The following is a 6,907-nucleotide window of genomic DNA, read 5'->3' as shown; positions in this document are numbered from 1 at the left end:
GGCGGTCCACAAACAACGTTGGAGGTGCATGCCTGCACCTACTGGATGGGGGGAAAACTGATAAGCTTTAACGTAAAAATAATATGGAGAAAGGAAGGGTGAAAAAATATACTTATAATATTCAAATGTAAATAAAACAAACTGTACTCCTTCAGTCTGATTAGAATGTATATTCAGATCCCTACAAAGGTTCAGTATATTCATTCAGTATTCCCTGTAACATTTAGGCTGTAAAGTCCTGGAGATCCAGAAATATGTTTGCCGAGGTCTAGATTCTTCAAATTGTTAAAAAAAAAAATTATTAGTTTGTCCAGTGCAATTTCTCACTTGCGCAATAAACGCAACAAAGTCCACCTTCTTCACTGTTAGTGTTTCGGGATCCTTCTCCTAAACTGCATTCACTGCAGGCTGTGGGGCATCCACTGCCATCCTATCTCCCCTCTCTCTTTCAGCTATTTTCACTGCCTCCACATAGGAGACCTCCTGGATAGCCCTGATCCTAGCTACTGCGACCTCCTTCATCCTTACAGGGCACTCCAGGAACTTGGGAACGTGATTCCCATCACAAATAAAGCAATGTGCTTCATCTGACTCTTCAACTACAACATATTTATTCCTTCGACAAACACTTGTCATGTGTCCTTTTTTTAAACAATTGTAACACTGTAGCAGCTTCTGTAGATACAGTCTCACCACATGTTTCACATACCCAAGTTTTACATGAGTCGGGAGAAACGCTTGATCAAAAGACAATAACAATAGGCTTTCCTTTCTTTCGATCTATCATTTGGGTCAGACGACGTGCATCTACCACTTCAGATGTCCTACTCGGAAAATCATAGCTTTCCACATCATACGTTGATAGTTTGTAGAGCCACATCGCTTCCTCCCTTTGTTCTTGTGACACACACAAAATCAACAACATGCCACTTCTGGTCACGCTGACCGACTACACTTTTTCCAATACGTCCTTTACCATCTTTGAGACCACAAGCGGGTTACCCAAAAAACATCCTTGCTGGTGAAACGCACTCCGACAATAAATGTATCTTAATTTCCAACTAGCCCTTTTAGCTCCATTCTTCTTTCTCACCGTTGTCCACCTATCATTCTCACCAACTCTACTCGCTTCAACAAAATCAAACATTGCATCTGCTTCTGGCATTACACAACCTGCCACGACTAGGATAGATTGTAATTCATCCACCTTCGGTATTCCTCCACTCCGGGAGCCTTTGTCCTTCTCGTCCTCTCATTATAGGTAGCTAACATCGCCATTCCCTCAAGCCCTTGTCCTTGTTCTTCCAGCTCGCCAATCCAGATCCATTGGAAACAAATTACCCCTCATTGACTCTGCTTCTCCTGTGCTAGCTAGAGTTCTTCTTCAAATTTGTATTGTATTGGCGGCTCGCAACCAACTGAGAGGTAAATGCACCGCCATCTACAGTACTGGATTGTGAGGCCGGTCACGGTCTGCCTATTCATCCATTTCTCTTATCTAGTCCTGTGTTTCCGCCTACTGTTCTGGAATGTGAGTTCATTACACTTTGTGACACGAAAAGGGAAGAGAAATTGCCCTATTAACTAACCCTACTCCCATTTAAAACTTCTCCACTACTTGGCCCTATCTGATCCTACACTAGGCCGGCAGCCTGTGTGGACGGGACACTTCTGCAGTAAAATCTCGTACACTGAAGTACTTCTCTGCAGCTTCCACCACAACATCTATTTTCTGTGATTAACGCTAAGAAACCAACCGTACTGAAGCACGGTATTCCTATCACTTTGTATTGGCCTCTGCCTACTCGCAGGGACTCTCTTAGGATCACTCGCCCCGATCCCTTTCTCTCCCCGGACACTTCTGATCTCCAGCACCATGTGTACCCTTACAGGTAACACACAGCTTTTTCCACCAATACGACACATTCCTTTGTTTCATGCCCTCCTGCACACTTTTCACATCTAGGAATCTCCATCCTACACACTGCTGCAATATGACCATTAGTTTTGCACCTAAAACACCATAATAGGTTTGGGAGAAAAGCTCTCACGGGATAACTGACACATCCTAACTTGACTTTGTCAGGTAAAGACACTGCTTTAAAACTCAGCAAGACAGACAATGTCTTCTCTGTTTCACCATGCTCTCCACTGGGGCTGCGTTGCACAAAACGGTGGCCATCGCAGACACCAGGAATCTTCCATTTCAGTTGATCCTCCTCAACACTTAACGCCACCCCAGTTATCACTCTTTTCAACAGTGCCTTGCTCCGGAGAGCAAAGCAAGTCGCCGTTCTTATCCCGAGGAGCGTGGTGCGGAACGCCCCATCCCTCAGGGCGGAAGACACACAATCATCACGAGTCCACTTCGAGTTACTTTCACCGATTTCAAGTCCCCAACCTCTTCTCCACCCAACTAGACACCACATATGGATCAGCCGGAAGGCAAGGATACATTCTCTCAAGATCTCACTTCCACTAGGCCAGAATACCCTTTACCATCATCGGACAAGGCTAGAACATGCCGGTCTTCACTGCACCTGCCACCGCAGGTAATTCATCCTCATTCTAGTCAGGTTCAATGTCTTAGCTACCGGAGTGTTTTTAATTTTTATACTTGACGCCAATTTTCCTCACCACACCGCTTCCCTCTCCACTTCCACATCTCCACACTCTTTCCTCTCCTTCATCTGCTGTAGTAGCAAACTGTTCAAATTATTCTTGTATCTTACACTCCATCCTGGGTTTTTTCTGAAGAGGACTATAGACTAAAACATTTTGGGGTTTCATACTGGGGGGTTTTCAACAACCTTCCTTGCTGGTGATCATACTAGACCAGCTCCATCTCTGCTTGATCTGCTGGGCACCTCCTTGGCCAGGGAGGTGACCAAGAACCCAATGACCATTCTGACACAACTAGTTCCTTCCTAAGATAGGAGAACCTGTCAGACGGACAACTGTCTCTCCAGCACTTCACCAATCTGGACTTTATGGGAGAGTGGCCAGATGGAAGCCACTCCTGAGAAAAAGGCAAATGACAGCATACCTGGAGTTTGCAAAAAGGTACGTGAAAGACTGACAGCATATGGAAAAAGATTCTGTCGTCTGATGAGACAAAACATTTACTTTTTGGTCTGAATGCAAAGCGGGGAGCCCAGCCAACAAAGAATTGCAGTAGTCTAGATGGGAGATTACATGATTCCTGGATTAGGACCTGCGCCGCTTCCTGTCTGAAGATAGGTCGTAGTCTACGGATGTTGTAGAGCATGAACCTGCAGGAGCGAGTCAATGTTTGCAGAGAATGACAGGGTGTTGTCCAGGGTCACGCCAATGTTCTTTGCACTCTGGGAGAAGGACATCGGGGAGTTGTCAACGTGATGGAGAGGTCTTGGAGTGGGCAGGCCTTCCCTGGGAGAAAGAGAAGCTCAGTTTTGTCGAGGTTGAAATTAACTGTAAAGTTAATTTACTTATTTTAAAAGATTGACTTGCATGTTCTTGTTTGCTTGTACAAATAGTCAAATGCAGTGTTACAAGATGGTCTATTCTCAACCACAAGGGCATTGGACTGTACAAAATGCAATAGCCCTCTGCTATCTTTGCCATTCCTCATGCCCTGCCTTATTCCCCCCTTCATCATTTTCCCTTTAACCCTCATGACTCCAATCACAGCAGATTTAGCAAAATATGTACGCTCTTTTGCATCTCTACCCAACTCAACTGCTGTGTTTCCCATTAGTTTGGATATTGCATATTTTTTCCTTCATCATATCCCTCCTGTTCCCCTTCCCATAGCCTACCTGATCATCCCTCTTAATAAATCTAGTTTCCCTTCCTCCTCTCCTTTCTGATACTCTTCTTATATCCCTCCATTTTACCCTCCTCTCCCTTCATAAACTCTTCCTTCTCCCCCATCTTAATTCCCTGCCCTGCCTCGTTCCATCCTTTCCTCCATTCTTATACACCTCCCCCATCTCTTCTCTAGCTTTTGCAATCTCTTTCTCCAGTGGAGCACAATTATTTTTTTGCTTTCTTTCATACTGCTCTCTCTCTCCATATTCAGGTCTTTTATTTAATTTTTCATGCATTTATTTTACAGGCAAAACTTTGCTATTTCTCCTCTCTTTGGTTTCCTCATCAAACATCTGTTCTTTGAGCTCCTCTTTGAACTTTATTTTCTTCTCCTTCTCAGCGTCTCTTAGCTTCAGTATCTCCTGTTCCCTCTTTTTGAATTCCGCCCCCCTTTTCTCTCTCTCTCTGATTTCTCTCACTTTACCTGCTTCTGAATGGTTTCTTTCAACTTAGCAATTTCTGCCTCCTTGTTTTTGTCTCAACTCCTTTTCCCTTCTTATATTTTCCTTCATCTCCTTCAGTATTCTCACTTGCTCCCTTAGGGCTGCTTGTACTTTATGGAACATCTTAATGGTATAGCAACTCCATCCATTCACTTTCACCATGATGTTTATCTTACCCAGAAGCTCTGTGACCTGGGCGTGGTGTCTATCATTGTTGTTAAGTAAATGGTACACTACATGACCAAAAGTATGTAGACAGCTGCTTGTCGAAAATCTCATTCCAAAATCATGGGCATTAATATGGAGTTGGTCCCCCCTTTGCTGCTATAACATCCTCCACTCTTCTGGGAAGGCTTTCCACTAGATGTTGGAACATTGCTGGGCTTCCATTCAGCCACAAGAGCATTAGTGAGGTCGGGCACTGATGTTGGGCGATTTGGCATGGCTCGCAGTCGGCATTCTAATTCATCCCAAAAGTGTTCGATGGAGTTGAGGTGAGGGCTCTGAGCAGGCCAGTCAAATTCTTCCACACCAAACTCGACAAAGCATTTTTGTATGGATCTTGCTTTGTGCATGGGGGCATTGTCATGCTGAAACAGGAAAGGGCCTTCCCTAAACTGTTGCCACAAAGTTGAAAGCACAGAATCATCTAGAATGCCATTGTAGGCTGTAGCGTTAAGATGTCCCTTCACTGGAACTAAGGGGCCTAGCCCGAATATTCAAAACAGCCCCAGACCATTATTCCTCCTCCACCAAATTGTACAGTTGGCACTATGCATTCGGGCAGGTAGCGTTCTTCTGGCATCCGCCAAACCCAGATTTATCTGTCGGACTGCCAGATGGTGAAGCGTGATTCATCATTCCAGAGAACGCGTTTCCACTGCTCCAGAGTCCAATGGCGGTGAACTTTAAACCCCTCCAGCTGACGTTTGGCATTGCGCATGGTGATGTTAGGAAATGTGTTAAGATACAATGTTTACTACACATGCAGTTCATACTAGCTGAAGATTATGAGATAGCTGTGGCAGAAATATTGGTCATGTTATGTCTCTTTATGGAGCAAATTGTCAACTGAATTATAATAAGATGAGCCATGCAAGCTTATGACAAGTCTTACAGTCCATTTGAACCACATCATAATGATACAATATGTTTAATGAAACGTTTGCCTCTTATACAGAATATACACAGCAATGTACTTTTTGACAAACTAAGTTGATAATGATGCTGATCAATATTATCAACCAATGTGTTGCCATCTATTGATAGCCTTCCTTCATAGACCCCAGATGCGCGCGACTTTTGACTGCAGTAAGAAATCCATCGCTATCTGTGCCCATTCAACATTAAAAAATTGTATTGCTCCTGAATAAAATACATTTTTTGGGGGTAGCAAAAGCTAGCCAAAAATACATTTTACTGTTTGAAGTTGACGTGTTGTTCAAGTATAATGCAGTTGATTTGCGATGAGGACGCACGCAATATATTAAGCAGAACATTCATACGAGCCTTAAAATCCAATTATAATCCAAAAGTAGTGTGAAATGCACTCATAAGCAACATGTAAATAGAGGCGTTCTTTTCTGGCGTTCTATAAGAACTTCCCCTTATTTTGACACAAACTTGCACGCATCGCCCTCGTGCGGCAATGTTTGCAAACACATAAAGGGGTCTTTTGTTTGTGTGATCAAAATGTATCAGTGCTTGAAGCCCCGTACTTTGTGCTTGCCATTCCATATAGACATTTAAAATACTTACGAAAATATATAATGGATTAAAATTAATGCATTTCTTGACATCTATTTACCTGTTGTTTTGAGCGTCTCCTCCAGAGATTTGATGGTCATCCTCATGATCTCCATCTCTGTGTCACAGTGAAGTGATAGATGTTTTGGGATTTTTGGATTGTCTCCTGACTGCTCTCTTCAACATATTTCTCTTGGCTCTCTGTTTGGTTTCGTGCTTCAACACAACCATAAAGTCATTGACCTTTGAACTCAGTATATTCTGGATAGTCTCTTTCTTTCTTTCGTCTTCATCAGTGAGTTGAGGCACTCCATACAGAGCAGGCAGCTCCACCAGAGTGACTATCTACCTTTACCCGGTCTCTTCATACACACTGAGCAGGAGGTTCACTCTGGGCTGGACGTTGTCTGACCCAGTTGGCTGTGTAGAAGTCTTCCAAGCTCCTCTTTTCCCACACAGCACCAAGTTCACTATTGGAGACATTGGCAAGAGAAGATAATCAGATCATATTTCTAATTTACACGCTTCATTTGGATTACTTTACATGCTACTGAAACATAACTAAGGGTACCGAATAAATATTGCTCAGACAGTCTTAGAGATTGTAGGCCCTTTTTAATAAATTGTTGGTAACCACTATTGAAGTAAATTTCCAGTGAGCGAATCTGCTGGGTTTGAATGGTAAACTTCTTCAGTTAGTTGCTCTCTAGAATGCAGATCTGGTTATGATAATACCAAAGACTTGTGCTGCAGTAAATGAGGTTATCTACATTGTGTTAAAGGCTTCTAAATGTACTGTATAAATAAAATGCATCTGTATAGCCTACTTACTGCTTGGAGGATCCAATTCCGTGCTTTTGGGTTGCTTG

The sequence above is a fragment of the Oncorhynchus gorbuscha genome, linkage group LG26 (genome assembly GCF_021184085.1).
Source record: "Oncorhynchus gorbuscha isolate QuinsamMale2020 ecotype Even-year linkage group LG26, OgorEven_v1.0, whole genome shotgun sequence".
NCBI lineage: Eukaryota > Metazoa > Chordata > Actinopteri > Salmoniformes > Salmonidae > Oncorhynchus > Oncorhynchus gorbuscha.
This window is presented reverse-complemented; position numbering follows the sequence as displayed.